At 38.6% G+C, this 21,053-nt stretch overlaps 1 long non-coding RNA gene across 4 annotated transcripts in view; it reads right to left on the bottom strand.

Annotated features, from left to right (window-relative positions):
• The window catches only part of LOC149916672 (uncharacterized), a 34,091-nt gene extending 13,161 nt beyond the window's left edge, over positions 1-20,930 (bottom strand). For all 4 annotated transcript variants that reach the window (XR_016469820.1, XR_016469822.1, XR_016469823.1 and 1 more), the window contains exons 1-2: positions 20,782-20,930; positions 20,116-20,308 (exon numbers count right to left, since the gene is read on the bottom strand). This is a non-coding gene — a long non-coding RNA (uncharacterized LOC149916672). The remainder of the gene's footprint in view (positions 1-20,115; positions 20,309-20,781) is intronic.
• Positions 20,931-21,053: the final 123 nt, after the last annotated feature.

Below are 21,053 nucleotides of genomic sequence, written 5' to 3' on the forward strand. Positions count from 1 at the left end.
GAAGTCAGACCGATTCTTTTTGAATGACAACCCATTTTCCCTCAGCATCGGCAAAACATCCTATCTAGGATTTTCATCTCAACACACCAGAAAATACATTAAATACAACTCTCCAGACCAGCCCCACTACTCTAGGCAGCCCCATCTAGTCATTCTCCAGTCTTGTCACTTTCTTCTGAGCATCACCTTCAGTCAGCCCTTTACCCTGCCCACTATTGCTGTGCTCACCACCAGCATTTGCAAATTCAAGAACAATTTACTGTGGGTTACTATTTTGAATCTAAGCAGGCAAGGCCCACTTCATTACTCGAAAGAAATCAATTATCTTTTTTTCTTAAGTTGCATTTGATACCTTGAACACCTGGAATCTCACACATAGCTGACAACCATGTAAAATGATCTTTTCCCACAATGAACAATTAAATACAGTTCATTCGATTTTGTCCATTCTTAACTACTAGAGAGTAATCTCCTAAGGCAAAAACCTAATCTCAGATGTCTTAAACCCCTAAGCACATATGTGCCCAACCTACTAGTTTTATGCTTTTCCTGCCTTCTTCATGTTTTAACAAACAATACCTACATAAAAGTTTTGCAAACTAGATGCATTAGCTACAGCATGTTTTTTGTTAACTATACTGTATGCTTTATAAGCAGTCCAAGACGATTCCCCTTCACTCAAGGTGGCCCAGGCAAGTCAAAAAGTTGGACACCCACGCCTCAGTGGTTGGGTGCAATCTGACCATTTCAAGTCCCAGATGAAAAGGCCCCTTTCAACTATCAGAGCTGATATCCCCCGGGGAATCACGCTGTATTTCCCTTGCCCATGCCTTTCAGTGTCTTTATCAGGAAACTTCCTTTTATGGGTCACATGAAAAATACCAAACACTCCCCAAAGCTGAGCTGACATCAAAGAGGGCATTTAAAGAGCCTGCCTAAAGGCAGCCAAAGGGCTTGTTGCAAGCTGTGGTGCAGGAGCACCCACATCAGACGAGCACAGGGGTGCTTGGGCCAGAACAACGTGATGACAGCAGCAGGCCCAGAGATGAGGCTGTGTGCTTCTCACCAAGGGGTGTGCCTGGAGAAGAACACATTTTAACCACGCTTGGTTATTCACTCTTTCAAAAAGTACACTTAAAAAATATTCAAAAGAATACAAAAGCATAATCATATGTGCATGTATTTTTGTTTTCATTAGAAGAATTTAGCACCAACATAAATAGGTTGCAAGCATTTTAAGGGCTTGGGCTTACTGTTTCTGACTTGTTTCAGCACAAAGCATGCACCCTTGAACAATGCAAGGATACTTCTCCATTGAGTTGATGACATCCTCAGTCTTGTGGCTGTTAAATACTTTGTGCCTCCATATAAATTAATGACATAGAAAAGTTAGTTAAGTTTAGTACTTACCAAAAAAAAAAAAAAAATAATCACAGAATGGCTCAGGTTGGAAGGGACCTCAAGGATCAGGAATCTCCAACCCCCCCCACCACAGGTAGGGCCACTAACATTCCCATTTAGTACTAGATCAGGTTGCAGAGACCCCATCCAGCTTGGCCTTGAACACCTCCAGGGACAGGGCATCCACAGCCTCTCTGGTTACTTAAATGTCTTCTTGCTTGAATTTTAAAATACATTTCCCTTTAGCTGTATTTGCTACCACTTCACAGGTTTTTACAAATGTTTCAGTGTTTGCTGAACAAGACTCATTTCATACATTTAAACCAATTCTTTAGCTGGCCTCAGGATTTTGCCCTGGAAATTTTCTTGCAGCCCATTTTTTTTAAACACATTTGCCCTTATTGACATATGCTAGAAAATACTCAGATTCCAAAATAAAAACTGAGCTTCCTTTTGTCATCCCCAAGATTGAATTGGCATACCACATAAACATGTTTATTTTCTCAACTCCTGATTTCTCAGTTTTTTGAGGAATATACACACTAATTTTGCTACTCTGTGCAAAGTATGAGGGTTTTCATTTCCTAATTTTTTTTTTTCCTCTCTCCTCTGTATTACGGAGCACTGTAAGACCAGAGAAGTCCTGGTCAGCCAACTGACCCTTGCAATCAGACCTGCTAGTGAAAAAGGATCTATTCACACTAAAACAAAATATGAAATCAAATGAAACAAAATTATAGATAAAAACTAACATACTCCTATTAACCCTCCTGCTAACACGAAAGTTAACTCCTCACGTACTATTTTCTGTCCAGATATACCAAGTCCTGTAACTTGCTTTTTACTACATAACATCAGAGAGCTGGTCTGGAAGCAGCATTTCAGAATGGTTTTTAGCATCCAGTAAACATTTTTTTCCTTCAGATTCCCTTCCAGAGCTCCTAAACCCAATACTGACCATACACTGGTAAAAAGTAATCAGTGAATTTGCCTTCGGTTTTGTCATAGGACTAATCTGAAATTCTCAGCATCATTCCTGAGACAAACTGCTGTTTTTCTTCTGCAACAGTAATTAAAATGTCAACTTGACTTTAAGTATCACTCATACTTCCTGATGATATTATCAGCTAAATTTTAACTTTTACATATGAAGGGCCACTTCACAGGAGGAGGAAGTTTCTTTTAAAGAAACTTCTTAACGTAGATATGGTGAACACTAATGCAAGAATCAGGAATGCCAACCAAAAGGAGGAAAAGCTTTCTTTTGCACAATGAAACATTAATGTGAAGATCCCCTAGTTAGTTAAAATCTCTAGCTCGGTTAAAAACTATTTTCTACTAATTATAGATTAAATCAGAACAAGATTGTTTGTGGAAGGATGTACAGGAAAGGATGTGCTGCATGCATTTTAAAGTCCCAGGTACAGCACTGAGTAAAACACACACAGTGAGTAACAGGATCAAATCTTAGCATCTGTCTACAAAGATCTGTTGGTATAGAGCTGTCACCAGTGTGCCTTCGTGTCTTGTATTAAACATGACAAGTGCAACAGAGAAACACAGAAGTGTTAATAGAGCTGCAAGTCAGATGCAAGGGACTGAGAATTCAACAGATCCTTGGGAACTAGGTCTTGGATGCAAAGTTTTTGGTATTAACACTTGAAGAAATCTATTTCCAATCTTAATTAATACATTTGAAGCCTCTTTCAGTTAAAATTCTCATCCATTTGAATGAATAGCCAGATTACACATGTTCTTTTCAAGTAAATATTGCTTTCTCACTAAATCAAATCTGTCAGAAAAACTTTACAAATTTCTTTTTCAAAAAAAAATCTCCTATATCTTGATGAATTCAACAGCACATTTTACCATTCCGTCAGGGAATTTTACAAAAGCCAGTTCTGATTACAGAAGTAAGCTTCTTTTTCTTGCAAAGAACTTAAAAGAACAGTCTTAGAGCCTGACTTCAGACTACAAACCCAATGCACAGGTCTAAGGTACTCTCTTCCACTGACTTTTTCTTTCAGACAAACTTTTAGGCCTCTACACGTGAGATCTGAATGTCACAAAGAACAGAGAGAAAACTGAAAGGAAAACTGAATTTTCACAAGGTGATGGCATATGAGAAAAGAACAGTCAATATTAGGTTGGTGGCCTTAACTACAAACTTACCTTTGCAGTGACCGTATAAGAACTGCACCATTACCTCTGCACATTGCATACATACCTCAGGAGCTTAAGAGACAGGTAGTTTACCAAAAAAGTCTCTGTATAGTCAGTGAAGAGCACTGGGCTCCCCTATAGGTAGAGTGATACCTCTAGATTCAGAATTGCTTTCTGGAAGAACTTCCTCTCCATTTAATCTCCCAAGAACCGAGGAAAAGTTTTCCTCAACTAGGCACTTAAGTCAGAAATGCAAGGTTATACAATAGGAACTGCCTTACACATCTCCTTCCATGTGTTTCTATGCTTTATTTGCTTCATTTTCAGATTTTGCTGGAGCTAGAAGCAGCAGATTTTATCAGTGCACTAACTGCTTCAACCACACTCTTTCCTGCTCTGAGACTTGTAGTTGTTTGCGTGTCTAAACAGCACTCAGTCTTTCATCCCTTCTGGTGAGCACAAGGTTTTACATCCAACTGTTTTTAGTACCTCACCTACAACAGCCTCTTCCAAGAGGAAAGATGTCCTCCATGTAGTATGGAATAAAATGCCTACATACTGACATAGGAAAATCCCCATACGAGCATAGCATTTTTATAATTAAGCAGATACACAGTATGACTGCTACACTCTCCTGCATTTCACCTTAATTCATTTAACTCTTGTAATTTGTCACACTTCGATAAAATCAATTTCCATTTCTGAGAAGACAGCTTACTGATTAATAAAAGCTCATCTATTGCATGTCACCCTATGACTTGCAGGCATGGAAAACACTGATACATTTTCTTTGCTGAGTGACAAAGTTCTGCAACAATATGAAATAGAAAGCTTAAACTTTTTAAAGCATGAAGATTGTTATAAAATTCTTACAGAATGGCTACTACATTAAGCATGTGACTCCCTGTCAGTGACAACATAGACTGTAAAAACCAGGAGACTTTGGGGCCATTCTCTCCAGCTTTCTTCCTGTGTAAGAATTTCTGCTATTCTTCACACAGTGGTACACGAATGCCTGCTCTTATCACTCATCCTTCTGGGACACAAACCTGTCTGGACATTTAAATGGAACTTCTGCAGGAAATCACAAAGTAGGAAAATCCAAATTGAGGTATTGTGGTTTGTTTATGGGGGTTTTTGTTTGCTTGTTTTAGTTAACTTTCTTTCTGCATTGTATTACACCATTAAAGTCCAAGCCATGATGAAGCTGCTTTCAGATATCCAGATGAAAATATAAATACTGCTGGGGTTTAATGGAGAGAATGCAAAATCAGATATGGTTACAAGAACTGGGCCCATTTCCAGATCTATCACAGTCTGCTCATTGATCTTATGCACTCATTTCACTTTCCTGTGCTTTCATTTCTCTAACATAAGGCCATGATATTGACCTACATTATAAAACACTGGGGTCTATGGATGAAAAGGACCAACTAAGAACTAATTATTGATATTAGGTTGGATCCAGAACCAAATGATGTGTGTTTTCTAGTTCAGCCTCACTTGAGACTACAATTATAGTCTCATCCAAAGAGTTTGACCTCAACGGCAGAAATCTCCAAAGAATAATGTAAAGTATTTTCAAGCTGTTCTATTTGAACCCCTGGCTTTACTTCAAATTAAAGTTCTGAAGCCTAGCTTTACATAAGTCACCATCATTCTTCAGAGGTGCATTTTCATATTTAAGAGCAAGAAAGGCTGAAAACAGAACTCACATTTGCTCTCAGAACAGATGCTTTCCTCTTCACTAAAAACCTGAATGAAAACCAAGCAGATACTAACAGACATTTATAATTTCAAGCTGATTAGATCTTATGAAGCCATTCAGAAAATTATTTAAAGCATGCCTGTATTTCTTTAAGAAAATATTACCCTCTAATCCACAAGATTTCAACTTTTTCCTTGACAACTGAAATAGTCCTTTTGGATGTTTTTTAGTCTTTTTTTAAACCTCTTTAATTGGCAAACTGAATCCTGTCTCCTGACAACATACCAAAATACCCAAACAAGAAAGTATAATATGTTCTGAATGTTTCTTTTTCTACAACCTTCAGATTAAGCCTTTGATATGAAAAAAACATCTCTGTGAAGTTAAAACATTTCAGCAAATATTGCTGCAATTTATCTGCTTTATTATAAAGAAAATCCTTTTAAAGGAAAGACTTTGAATTCAAATCCCCAATCCAAACTGTGCGTCATAGTCTGACTTTGTGATAGCACTACTAAGATACCTCCCAGAGACTAAATTTAGCATTACTTCTGATTTGTTTGGCCAGTAGAGAACTAGGAAAGCCCCTTAACAAAGCTTAGCGTCTCTAACAACCTCAATGGTTACTCCCTTATTCCCCACCACACAGAAGCAAGCCAAGGAAAGGAGCATTCCTCAGAAACAAATGGAAAGAATCTTTATACAGCATAGGCACTTAAGGAATTGACAAGCTCTAGAGGACATCTTTATCAACTCCACTGAACATCCATGATTAGAACTCTGCATTTTTACCTCATTTTATGATGTTCTTACTACATTACATCATGCTACCCTGGGTATAAAAACAATAGAATGAAACCCTCTAATTTCAGCTGCCATAAATTAAAGAAGAAATGGCAGCAGAACCTTTCACTTATAATTTAGGATTTTAAATAGCTACAAAAACCATTACTTATTCTGTAAGCGTACAATTGGTTGAACATTTCAGCCAAGTTCCAGGGGCTCAAAGCAGCTGTGTGTGCAGGTGGGTATTTAAGAGTTAATGGTGAAGGTGTCACTATGCTCAGAAATGGAGCCAACCATTCCATGTCAGACTCAGCTCATTAATTTTTTCTGTCACAATGGCACACATCTCTTCATTTTTTTCATTGTTATGCAACCAGAATAGCTTTCAGAATCACTTTCAGCTGAGCTCAGAGATGTAAACTGTAAAACTCAATAAGAATCATCTTTATGCTGAAATGCTACTGAAATTCAATAGATGACTGTTGAGTGACACAGAGTATGCAATTATGCAAGAACCAGTTCCTGTCTAGATGCCTAGCTGTGCAATCTATTGCAGGGTACCTGCTTTAAAAGGGGGGTTGGACTCAGTGTCTTGAGGCCCCCTTCCAACCTCTACAATTGTGTGCAGTTCTATGCAAAAGACTTTGCAAAAAGCCATCTTGGAAGTACTTCCATTTGTGAGAACATTTTTTTTTTTCCTTTCCAATGTTCAGAATGTGAATGCATTAAAAAGCTTGTAATCAGTTCATGAAGTCTGCAATTCTACATTCTGACTATCTTCGCTAACTGGATGAGCTTCTCAGATCTTGTGATTAACTTGCAAACTAAACAGAAAATGGTTCAGAACAAAATCAGTGCAAGAAAGCAGTGCTAACTTTTCTCATAAATATTTCTCCCCTAGAAACCACTGGAATTGTCTCTATCGTGTGCTGTACATCACTATATGCAATTAAAGTACTTCCTACAAAAAAATACAGACTCGGCAAAATCCTGTATAAAGGGCTAGAGTGGTTCTTCCACTTAGATGAAATAGTGCATCTATCTAACCTAATCTGTGTACGCATATGACAACTCTGCCATAAAGCTGCTTTGTTTAGCTGTGTAGTCCCATGACCTTGAAGCTGAGGATAATGGATTTTTTATTCTACTCACTATCTTCACACAAGGGTATCTACAGTCATTATAAAAAATCTCCAGTCAGAGGAGTGGGGAAAAAAAGGGACTTCAACTGCTCAGCTTCTAAATTAAGCTACATCTGAAGTTAAAAATAGCCTACCTGCCTGAAGATGCTACACTACCTGAATTTAAACAGCCTGTTTCTTTCCCTGACAGATAACATGTATCGTGCTCCCTGCTGCTGCTGCAAAAAAAAGATGCCTTGTATAAGGAGACTAATTTATTTTAGTGCAATTTCACATCACCTAAGACACAGCTAAATAAAGAGTCACAGTACATGAATCAATCTTCCCATAGATGCATTTCTCACCTTTTACTAATTAGACCTAAAAATATACACGTGTATGAGTGAGACTTATCCCATCTCTATCTGGGGATGCTTTTGGAAAGATCTACAGTGATAATATATTGCCTGAAATGCAATCAGATTTCTATAGTGAACCTCCTAAAAGTGTCTGTGCCCACCCCTAGTAACCTTTTTGTTTTTATTAAATAAAGTATAGGCATTGTTTCTAGACATTTCATTGTCAATTCCAGAATAAAAACTTGCTAGATGCAATTACATGTACTATACATGGAGAGGCTCATTCACTGCTTTTCCCCAAAGCATGAATAGAATAAAGTAGAAATAGTATCCTTTTTCTCTCAGTGGCTAACACAGAACCAGCGTAAGGATTTCTATCCTATCCATATTCCTACCATGAACAGAGGCTGAGCTGTCAGAATTATGTGATGGAAAGCCTGCCTGTGCTACTCACTCACATGGAACAACTCAGGAGCTGGCTTGAGCAACAGTGTCTGCAGTAGCTGAATACTGCATGCAGAAAGGTAAAAAAAAAAATCAAATTCAAAGCCACCCAGTCCCTCCTCTTGCCAACACATATTCATTCTTTATAGTAAGATTTTATGGCTCCATGCAGCCTAGTTTTAAGTTTCAAGCACCGTATCCATCCTTGCTCCCAGGAAATATTTTCCTCAATATTCATTCCAAATTCACAGTGCCTTAATTTTCTCTTTCTATGAGAATTAAAGTTTTCAATTCTACATTATAGGTAAAAGATAGGAAGCATATGTCTAATGTGTAAAAATGAAATTTGAATTTGGCTATATTGAGATAACTTTCCTTCCCCCCCCTTTAAATTGTATCTTTTCTATGAGCACTCCCAAAGGAATAGCACAGAAAGATCAGGAATAAGCAGACAAAAGATGAGATTGATATAAGTACTCTTACCCCCAAGCAAGACTTTCACATTACAGTCAATTTGTGGACTAAAAGCCTGAAAGAGCCCTGAAAGCTTTATAACTATCTGTAATATTAGCAATGATGTAAGCCAAAGGCAATGATCTAAACTCTGCAGTCCCTAATTGAATAACACACCCACTGAAGTCAATAGGAATTGCACTCAATTATGCTGTATCGCAGCTCTATAGCATTTCACATCACGTTACTACATACCAACTATGAGTAGTTTTATTTGTGTAACGCAACATCTGCCAGATGCAAGGCTCTGTGAAAGCTGACAGGACTGGAGCACCCGTATTTAGTCCAGCTGTTCAGCTGCAGCAGAGCTGAGCTGCAGCCATCCATCAGCAGCACATTAAGGCAGGATGAAGTTTGAACTTGGACTTGTTGGCTTGACACAGCAAAGCCAATCATGCAATAGTGAGACTGAATGTAATTCAAGAGTTAGATGAAATGGGAAATAAACTCTTGCAAAGATTTCATTTTATGTGCACACCCATAGCTCAACCATCATCATCATCACAGTAATATAACTTCCCTAGCCACATTAACCCAAGCTCTCAGCTGTTGAACTCTGATGTGTGTATCTGCACAGCTGGGGCAGAGTCCTGTCACATTACAAGATGGCTTCTACAAAGGAAAGCACCATTAGGACATCTACAGCCTCTGGGACTTCAGCAGCTGTCAGGGCTGTAGCTGTTGCACACCATACTCAGCTTCAGCATCAGGCATATCAAACCAGAGCCATGTGAAGGCACTGAGGAATAATCAGAGGGGTGATGGTCAGCAGCATGAGCACTGCCATCAGTTTGGGGTCACTTCTGCTCCCAGGGAAGCCTGGATCGTGTCTGCCAGCATCTCTTGCAACGTGCAATACCAGGGAGCTTCACCGGAGTGCGTAATAGCATCTGCAGTGAGCACTCAGAACCATGTTTGCGAGGCCTGCAGAACACTTCTCTTTGCAAATGTGAACTACTGAGTCACCCCACTGAGTCGTGTGAGGCAGACTGTAGCCTCTTCCCAAAGAGCTCTTTTGAACTGCTGTTATTGCCAGATAACAGATGTTGCTCTCCAGGAAAGTTTTTCATGCAAAATCTTATAATCATACAGATTATTTCAAGTTGACCTTGTAACTACAATAGAAAAACCAGATGAACTGGGGGGGGGGGGGAAATCTCTAAGGGCTGCAAGTTGTAATACTTTGCATGTTTAAGTAATCAGGACCTGAACACCATGACTACTCAAAAGTTTACACAAAGAATAATAGATAACATCCTTTGTCTTATGAGGAAAAGTCTATTTACTCCCACTTTACATATATGAAGCAACTCTTAAACTGTTAAATGAATTTGTCCACCATTACACAGTAAATAAATAGAATAAGTGATCCTATGTTCAAAAGTATCTGTGTCTCCTGCAATGAAACTCTAGCTAATTGTGAAAACAGGACTAGAAGTACAAATTGAAATCTTTTAGTAAAGCATTTAAATGCCCATTATCTGACAACCAGTCCTGGTTTTAAGCCACAAGACACTTTCTAATTTCTTCTTCAAAGTAAACCTTAAGATTCAATTTAAAAGAGACTCTAGAAAGTACCAATATATACATGCTAAATTTAAAGATTGCCTGACCATGCATACTCCTAGTCAAACAACAGTAGCCTCCCTCCTGCATGCCTTTACTGTGCCTATGCAAAGAACATGTTTCTGGATTGCAGCTTTGGATGATAAAGCAGTTTCACCACTCCTCTTTAAAAGTGTCAGTAAATGGCAATTAAAAAAAAAAAAAATCAGAAATTTCTATCACAACTACTCCTGTGCCTTCTGGTGCCACTATAACGAAGTCTAGGCAATTAAATTAGTTCTCCAACACCATAAATACACACATTCCACATCAGAATTTTGGAGCTATGATCCAGAAGCTAAGATCACAGAAGTAACAGAGCTGTACTTGTTGTAGTGATGGATAACCAGAGCCAGGCAATGCAACAACAGCAACAAAATATAAGAACCATAGGACTTAGGTTAGATAAAATATTAGTAAACATTCAATCAGACAGTCTCATTAATGACTACAGCCATTAATTAACCCTCACAGTATTTCTTTAAGAGAGAGACTGTGCATTAGAAAAAACAAAAACATCATTTGTGATGACATCATTTATAGATGATGCCCATAAAATACTCTATCAGAGCTCAGGATAATTAGACCTCTAGCAGCAAAGACTAGAGTTTAGGCTGAGCTGTCCAGTGCAGTGATAGTATATTACGAACAATGGCTTGTATTACTGTACACTATACTTGGAAACTCATTCACCTTCATATATTTATCTGCTTTCTGTTTCTCAAGGGATGAGGTATTCAGGCTACTGGATGTTTTCAGATACTCTTGCACTCATTCAGTGTCTCAGTTTTTCTAGAATAAGCATTCCCTTCTTTTGCTATCCTAACTTGTTTTCCTATTGCTAAGTATCTCCTTCCTAGCATTTACCATATTTTTCCCTTTTGTTTTGAAGCCTGACTTTTTAACAGGGGATCAATTTATGCTGTTAATTCTTCTCTTTTCTTACTACTCAGAAGTGAAATAAACAACTAAAATTCACCACTCCGCAGTTTCCAGCAACAGACAAGGCATTAAAAGGCTCAAACCACACAGCAGCACTTATGCTGAGTAAATTCTACATCCTGAGCTTTAATGCCCAGCCTACTTTCTCCAGCTTTTCACCCCAAGTTCTGCACATTAGCTTTATCAAGATGCTCCAGAGACTGTTTCTTCCTAGCCTGCTCCCTGGAGTCTCTACCACTTGCAGAGCTTACTGCATTCCCAGTCCAAGCACAGCTAAAAATCACATAGTTCCACCTACCCCTATGGCTTTCCTTCATGACTCCCAACCTGTTTGCCTCATGCTTTCTCAGACTTGCTGCTGCAGAACCGCCTGTTTCATGCATCACTCAGCTCCTCAGTCACAAATACCTCGCCCCAATTGTTGTAAGACATCATACTGTTAACGGTTTGCATCACAGATGTTATTCCTTTCTCCTTTCACTTTCTGTCATTCTATCTCACTGTCTCAAAGTGAGATTCTCTGCACAAAAGTCACAGTGCATTTCCAAATTAGAGAGAGGGAAATGGAGAAGCAGATAGACACAAAAAAGGTGATCAGAAAGAAAGTCTGAGGCCTGCTGCCCACCATCTTCTCCAGATGGATTTACCCCCAAATCTCATCTGAAAACCTAATTGTAATCATATTACTTTTCTGTCATAAAATACCATAGAATAACACAAAAATAGATTGTGGTTTTTTTCCCACCCAGATTTCTAAAAAAAAAAAAGTGGAATCATGTGGAATGTTGATACACTAGAAACAGATAGTATTAAACTGTCTGTCAACTTACTGATCATTTTTTCTTCCACTATAACACATAAGTACTAGGCATCTTAAACCACTTGAAAGTGATACCCAGAAGAGATGTCAAACAACAAGTAACAATTTTAAGAAAGAGGAAACAGGTCTACATTTTGAATAAACATGTTTTCCTTACAGCCTGATGAAAAGATCATTTTCATCTCAGACTAAAACTGTTACTCTCGATTTTCTTCTCCCTCTTACACACACATCCAGACTTGTGCTCCAGTTGTTTATGATAGCTTTGTATTATCAGAACACATCTGAACACTTAGTAACATCTAGAATTTACTAGCTTGAACTTGCATGCTAAATGAAATGCTCTAAATGTATTTTTCACTTGGGACCCTATGAGTCAAGTTCACACTGTATGTTTTTGTAATAAGCACAAAACAGTGAAATAAACATATACTTTCTTTTGTTAGAGTCTTATGTTGTGCTCACTGTGACATGTAAGATTATCAGGATGTAAAGCATGTGGAACTATCTGTAGGTATGAATATACTGAGCAGCAAGCAGAGATTTTGAGGAGTTACTATTCTGAATGTTCTTATGTTAGCAATTTTACAGAAAGAAAAATACAACCACATCTTCAATTGTCCCTTTCTCCCAGGAAGGCAGCATGCAAACAGGTGTCTGTACCAATATACATGCATTTGACTCAAGATCAATTCAACTGTTTCCTTTAAAACAAAATCCACCACCACAATTCCTTCATTCATGTGTCATAGATTACACAAATATACAAATACTTTGCAGAAGCTTTGGAAGTCAGTGAGATTTGTTTTAATGTGCCTTCATATTTAAAATTGCAAAACTTAATCCCAGCCTGTGAAGCATTTATAACCACCATCTTCCACTGGTAGCACTGAGTCTAGAAAAAAAAATTGCAATTTGGAGGCTCTAATATTTCTGTCTGTAGGTGACACAAGAGTTACCCTGTAAACCTGCAAGCATCTACTTAACTGACAAAATTTAAGGAGTTGAGCATACTCAGTGTCTTACAGGATAAGGCTCAGCTCTAGATTTTCAGTTTTCCTGTTCTCCTGAAATAAACATCTATATGTATACATAACACATTCAGAACTACTCAGAAATTTTCAGCTGCCTTAGAGGCAACAAAATTAGTGCTGCCTAATCTGCATTACAACACACTGGTTTTGTTTCTTTTTCATTGATTCTTCTGCAAATATTTTCAGGATGACTGGATGTATTTGGTGAATGAATAGGTGGGAAAATAGCTTGGATTCACAATTAAAAAAAGAATAGAATCCAGACCTGTTGTATACACAGCACTACTAAGGTTCTGTTGTTCAAATTAGCTAAAATCTCTCTGCTATAAACAATAGCAAGGTTGGTTACACCTATAGTAAAAAAAAAATTAAAATAAATCTGTAATGATGCTCTGTGTTTTGAATGCATTCAGACATTCAGTATGTTAATAAAATAGAAAAGAGAAGAAAAATTCTCACTTACCTTAATGGCCGTAAGCTGCTATTTCATGCTCTGTCAACTTTTACTTCCTACTAACTAAATAAAAGTTCTGCTTGATGCTAGAATAGCTCTCAAATACATACTGCAGAATACCAAAAAAGAGAAAGCCTATGTTGTCCCTACTAGCAGGCATCTCTCCAGGGATGATTGGTCATTACCCTGGCAACCCTCACAAATGGCAAATGACGTAAAGAGAGTGGGAAAAAAGCCACTGAGAGCAGAAAGCACTATATGCATTATAGATAGTTCTGAGAATCCATGCTCGCGTATGCATTACACAGCTCCAGAGGAGCACAAGGGACCTTCCATTTTACAAAGATGCCTGTCGAGATGAATAAGAAACTTCCTAATTTTTTTCTTAATCAAAGCACTGGGAGCATCTTCAAGTCTTTAATTGAAGCAAATTGTTGCTGATGATTTTAATAATTCAAGCACTGTTTTTTATTTTTCAATTCTGTCAAAATTTCCTATTAAGATAGCTCACAGTAGAATTCAGAAAAGAGTAGATGTATTTTTCAGAATTTCTTTTCACTTTTTATTGCTGAGTGACGTTACTCACATTAGCTCCCCTACCCTAATTTTCCCCTAACAATGCATTTGTACAAACAATACAGGAGATCTCATGCTTACGCCATTAGAAATAAACATATTAGCAGGCTTATTTGGTGGTATTCATAATTACAATCCCCCTAAAGAAGATGTGCTTCTGATTCCAGCCATACATCAGAAAAGTGAAACAAGTTAAAAAGGACATTATTGTTGCACAGAACGATTACAGAGAATTTGACCACACTGTGTATGTCAGAGCTAGAGAAATTTGGGTGTGGCTAATTTTTTCTCTGATAAAAAATGAGAAGTAAGGTAACAAGTAACCTGGTTTGAGATATCTTAACATCTGCACCACTTCTCTTTACACTATCAAATAAAAACAAATGAATTTGGGATGATAAATTGGAGAAAATAATCTTCCACACCAATATGAGTTTACTACCAATTACAGTGCAGAATCAGACATCCTTTTACTCACTCCTCTTTAGATTTCAAAATCTCTGGATTTCTAAATGAACGTAAGACTATTTTCAAAGAGCACACCAGGAAGTGTTAGCACTCAGATCATCTCACAGCCTGAAGGAAAGGCCATTCTCCTCTGAGATGAAATATGAAGAGCTGAAGCTGTGAGTGAGCTAAGGTAGCTGCTCTAACCACTTAGCTATTATGCACAAGTTGGATGGGAATGGCTTTACCGTGACAACTGAATTTTCTGATGAGCTGATGAAAACACATTAGATATATTTGAACTTGGCCCCAATTCAAATCTGAAACGAAACAAATTTAAGTAGCTAGCACTTGCAGCTAGGATATTTCTGTATCTAGCTGTCTAAATTCAATTAGTTAAAGCTTTCTGGAGTGAAATTTAGCACTCATTGAAATTTAGATGGATGCATGTCTAGGAGTCCTTGAAGAAGAGGAGAGACAGGCTTTAAAATCCCAGCTTGCTCACACAAGAAATTTTATGTGATTTTGGGGTATGAGCTAAGATTCAATGAGACTCAAATTCTCAGATGTACTACTAACTTGTCAGATGAGCAGTTACAAATTATTTTCCCCAAGGTGAATAAACATGCTAACTTCTTTAAAAAGTACTTTCAGTGCTGTCACTGAAATGCTTTATATACAAAAGGGCTTCATTTTAATTATTTTTCTAAAACTACTTGTACCATGATGATTTTAAAAAACAGCTGAATGAGCCATTGCAAGAAAGTGAACTTTATGATAAAACAAGTAATCAACAGGAAGGATATTCAAAAGATGATAGTGGTCTATTACATGTACTTTATTTTCTTGCTGAATACAATATTTTTAATTATTTAAAACACTGACATCATATCAGCAAATGCTCTACTGTGTTAAAACTTACAGAAATATCTTGATTTAAGCAAAGTGAAGCCCTGGTACAACATTGCCTTTGCTATTACATTTTGTCTGACAAGGACAGAAAGCACCACTGCATGTTTAGAAACCACAGAAGGCAAAGTTCACCACTACGTTGGTGGCCAATGCATGCTCTGTGATTCTCATAAATCTTTTCTTTCATGGTCCAAATCCAAGCCTCCAATTCTTTTCCACAATTGTGTTTTGCAGTTGAGCCTAAATTTCTGCACATAGTTCACCTACCTTCCATTTATTATCACAGGCTGTACAAAAATCTTATCCTTGGTATTAAGAAGCTTACCTTTTTAAGAACAAATGCAGCTGTCCTGGGCATGTTTCACATGAAACGTTACTAGCTAAAAGACAATAAAATGCTTTTAAGTATAAGAAAGCTTTGTAAATCTTTGTTAATCATTTCCAACCACAGCAACTTGCTTTTGACTTGGCACATGAAGCTGACTCACATGAATGCACAGGGCAGCACAATGGGGACAAATCCAGTCGGTGGTGCAGAGCTGCAGACAGAGCACATGGCTTCTGAATGAGTCTTAGGAGGAGGCACTGCCACAGACTCTTGCAAACATTTCAAGACACTGTGCGTCAGCCATGTTGTCAAGCCTAACAAAAACCCAGCAAACATTATTATTTATATAAAGGCCTTTGTAGTGCTGTGCCATTAAAGCATCAGGAAGGATGACTCTTCTTCCCTAAGTTGATATGATTCTGAACAATACACTGTTGAATATCAAGACAAAAGATATATTTTGTCTGTTTGACTGTTCCTGTACAAGACACATGTCTTGTGAAATGATTCCAAATTCATTATTGCTCTCCCTACACTACTCCATTAGCTATATTACAGCTGGACTAGCTCATGTCAAGGATGCCTACGTTAAAAGATAACAGCATTCTTCAGTAGCAGAAACTATAGGCTTTCAGCATTCTTTGGCTTTCATGGTTTAACTAACATTACACTGAAATTCAGCAAGATAAACTAAAGAACAGGAAGTACCAACATTCAAAAAAAGCAAACATCTGAATATAAATGCATTGCTGTTAATATCCTTTAGTATTCAGTTTTAATGGCATTCACAGTCAGTGTGTCCTGCTAAAGCACAGATGCATTCAAAACTAGTAATTCTTTATTCTTGCTCCACCTTCATTTCAATTCCAGCATGGTAGTCTAACACTTTTCAACTCAGATTACAGCTTCATGAGAGACAAGTTTGTATCCTAATACTGCAATGGGTGACTGCCATCTTAACTGGAGAATCCTGGGTAATGGAAAACAAGTTATTCCAACAGGACTGGACAATGGCAAGTCCATTCACTGCCGCACAAGACAGCGAAAAGTCATACAGGCCACCAACCATGGTTGCACTTGCAATCACTGGGGGCTTCCTTCCAGAGCTGGTAGGTCAGACAAGCCATCAACTACCAAGTTAATCCAGCCACACTTTGGATACATGATGCAACCCCAGGACTTGAACTGCTACATGCATCTTAAGCACCTAGGACTGCACATCCTAGTGAGCATGAAAGCACTAGTACACACTTCAGGGCATATTTAAGGTATATGTAAAAATGCAATCAAAAATAGTCCCCAAGCAATACAGTTTAAAATAGCTCACTTGCTCCAGCTGTATGTTTTGGGTTTTTTTTTTTTTTTTTTTTAATTCTCTGCATCTTGGAAAGCAAAATCTGATCAGACACCTAACTAGGATAGAGATATTCATGCATTTTGTTCTAGGTGGGTTACATATTGTCAAATACCATAAAACAACTTATGCTACAACCTTATCACCTGTAGAAAGGGTCAAATAGCAGCACAAATACAGTCTTTAAAAGCACTAACTTAATATCTGGAATCTGCCCACATTAATTCCATTCAACATCCCATAACACTAGGCAGTTTTCTTTCTCTGGCATTCTTGATTGTTAAAAAACCACAAGTTTGACTTCCGGATTCCTTATCTCTGGCTGCACAAAGCCATTATTCTAAGCTGCATAGTATCATAGTTCAAAACTACTACTGAGGCAACACAGCACCCTCCTGGGACTCTGGAAATAGTCATTTGAGCCTTCTGAGGCTAAAGACAGATTATCTGCCCAAGAAATGGGAGACGTGCTCCTTGCTACACACTCTATTGGGGCCAGATCTTCATTCTGGCAGTGAGAAGCATAAGGAATCAAAGTGCTCCTGCACAATGGTAAGGTTCAGTTGATACAAAGATCTTCTGTTTACCAGACTGAGTTGGCTACCCAATTGAAAGTAGCTTTGTTTGTGCAGATGAGATGTACTAAGCCAGCTCAGGTTTGGTCCTGCTGCCAAGCTAATAAACCCTGCAGGAATCCAAAGTGACTACAGACCAAGTTCTAAGCCTGAAACAGAAAGTGCTGCCAGATCTGAGCCAATGAGATATTGGTACACAAGGGACTCATTTGAGAAAAGCCATACAGACTCACTTAAGTTGGTTCTGGCCAGAGCTGGCTTAGCCAGCAAACTTATCTCAGTACCAGTTCCAGGCAAACACCGCTTTGCACCTAAGCTGGGTCTGCAAATAAGTGTTACATGAAGAACAAGAAACAGTGTTCTAGTTTGGTTTCACAGAAACCACTTAAGGTTGAGAAAAATAAAGTAGCATTAATATTACAGTGGTTGTGTTGGTTTTTTTTTTTTTTCTTCTTTCTTTTTCCCCCTCCATTCTCCAGTCAGTCCTAGTTCCTATTATTTCTGTCAGACTCAGTTGGAATCTGAGCATTCCTTCTTATTTTTTTCTTCTCCTCCACTCCAAGAATAAGTCAAACCGTCTCTTGGTGATGCAAAGTTGACTACATACTAACAGCAACACCATCACCTTTTCCTTCAATCATGTTCTAAAATCAGAGTGAGTCATGAGTCTCTTTACAAAAGGACAAGTTAAACACGCCAACTCCAAAAGAGGATTCTGTGACTCTCTGGCTGAAGATACGGACAGATTGACGTCTCTTCTCCTTATTATTTTTGACCATTAAACCCAAAGACCCTGTACAGTGGCATAGCAATTGGACAGATCAATATAACGGGAAAAGCATTACAACAGAGCTGTGATGACAGAAACACAGGCACAATAGAAAGGCGCTATGAAGCAAGGGAAGAAGACTGCTCACCCATATCAGAAGATTCTAGGTTCCACAAGGGAAAGCTTCACCAAGGAGCAATATCCAGAAAGAGATCCTTCGCCAGTGGCAGTCAGCCCTTAAATGAGGTCTAAGAGAGGTGCAGACAGGCTCCACCCCTTCTAGTCACACAGATGAATTGCCTTCACCTGCGCTCCCAGGACTGATGGGGTCCTTCCTCCAGGAGCTCAATCAGTGGTTCAGGCCATGACTTAGTTCCCATACAATTAGCAACACTGTCACAAATCTAGTTTTTAAGTGTCTGTCTTCAGAACATTTTATACAGAACATAACTTAGCTTAGATTCAAGTTTCAGGTAAGAGCCTAAAGGTAAGGTGTGGCAATGCTGAGATTATGTTCAATGAGCATTGAGTTATGAATTCAGTTTTTGTTCTAGCTGTTTATTCTCATACTTCACTTCCTTAATAAAACAGACAAAGTACTCAAAATCTTTAGCAAGGAAAGCAGAAAGCTAAGAGGTCACACAAAGCTCTTGAGTGAATGAGTATTAATGGTTATTTTGCATCTACTGATATTTTTTCAGTTCGCATAAACATCTTAGACTTCTTCTGAAAATAAGAAAACGCTTAATATGCATTTTGCAATCAACAAACGAGGAAGATGACATATTATGAGTAAGCCACTGCTACAGCTAGACTTTTGCCAGAACCTGGAAACTGAAACTGCAGCCTTGGAGGTTGACTGTCAGCTGTTTGGCATTGTATAAACAACAGGCCAACAACAACCCAGTGGGGAAATGCAGCATGTTGAGAAACATAATATAATTCTGTTCAGCTTTGGTTTCACATATACATCACTCTCAAGGTTGCTTTGTTACGTGGTAAACACGTGCTAAAAATATTTGCTTGAAACAATTTCATCTTAATGAAGTTTGAAAGAAGTGCAAGGCAATAATCAGAAAGCTCAGCTTTCTCCTCATGTCACTGATGAAACTAATTTTTCCTTATTAGCAAGCACCATAATTTAGAGTCTTGATTCATATCTGACTTTTAAAATGATTCTTTCATTTCCAGCTACAGATAACTTATGTTAATGTTTAACTCTAAAGTTACTAAATATTATGCCATATAAAGTAAATCAGTATGTGATATTATCATGAAGAAGCAAATAGTTTGCACTAGATCTACTCCTGCAACTCCAACTGAAATACCACAGCCATTCACACCACCGCAGGAACACAGATAAAATACATTCAATGCTTCCACATGCTTTGACTTCATAACTCTTGTTTCTGAGGAAAGCATGCAAAACGTAATGAAATAAAACAAAGGCATTCAGTTACATTATGTGCAGTGGTGGCAGAACTCTAGATAGGATAGCCTGCAAAAATTCAATGAAATAATCTTAGATTTACATCTCTGTAAGCTGAAAAAAAGATTCTGGAATCTATTTCTCTTTTGCATTGAATTCTGTGAGGCCAGCCACACTATTGTGAAGTAAATGCAAAGTCACTGCATAATATTACCTGCACAGTGGTGATGCTGCACTGATGTAAGTGCTGACACAAGTGCAAGGCACAGAAAAAAAAAAAAAAAAAAAAGACTGAGGCAGCTAACAGCTCAAGTCTCCCTCCCCAGATCTTCCAGGCTTCTTTGCACAGATTTAACTTTTTATTTTCACACTCACCAAATCCTGAGGCTTTCAGATATCAGCAAGACTTCCAGCACATGTTGCCTTCCAGTTCTCACTATCAGCACCAAGCAGTTGCTTTGCAGGAAAAACTGGTCACACACAGGAATGCCCTCTCCCCATGCTGCACAGCCACACGCCTCTGTACTCCAGCACATCTTCTGCTGGCATCACTGGGATATCTTCAGTGCTGCAAAAGTTACAGAGAAAATGAAGCAGCAGAGGGCTGTCTTGTGTGTGGCACACAAATCCATCAGAAGCTGCTCTTGTGGAAAGCAGGATCTGCCCCTAAGCATCAGTTACCACAGGGATGTGATGAACCTTTACAAAAACAAAACCCAAGCACAAGCTGAAGGAAAGTCCCCTGGTGCTCTAATACCCATTTTTCTTAGCTGCTTTTCCCAACTGCAATTAATTCACCCTCCTCCACCAACTCTGCCTTGGGTATTAGTGCCACATACTGGAAATCACTGTAACGCATTATAGGATTTCATAAAATAAAACAAACCACACTAACTAAAGTTAGTATACAGTACAGTTAGGGGAAAAGAAAGATTTACACTTATCTTCCTCATACAAACACCCATAATTGTAACTTACACCCAGCTACCTGCTGGGCTAACAGCAGGATCACACTGAGGTGCCCCAAACAAGAAGAGATACCGTAATGAGGACTACCAGGAGGCGCTTCAAACATGTCTGACTCTGAGAGGGAGACCCCAAAGCCCTAGCAGTAACACACATTAGCTTCATCCCCACTCTGCATCCAGCTAGCTACCCACTCTCCCTCAGCATCCCCATAAGTAGCGGCACTGCCCACCTCAAGAGCGCTCGGCCCCTCCCTCAGCTCCTCCCTCAGCTCCTCCCGCCCCGCCGCTCTCCTCACACCGCCCCTCCCGCGCACCACACCTACACTTGCTCGCTCACTCCTTCGC

The sequence above is a fragment of the Phasianus colchicus genome, chromosome 10, assembly GCF_987193195.1.
Source record: "Phasianus colchicus chromosome 10, bPhaCol1.hap1.1, whole genome shotgun sequence".
NCBI lineage: Eukaryota > Metazoa > Chordata > Aves > Galliformes > Phasianidae > Phasianus > Phasianus colchicus.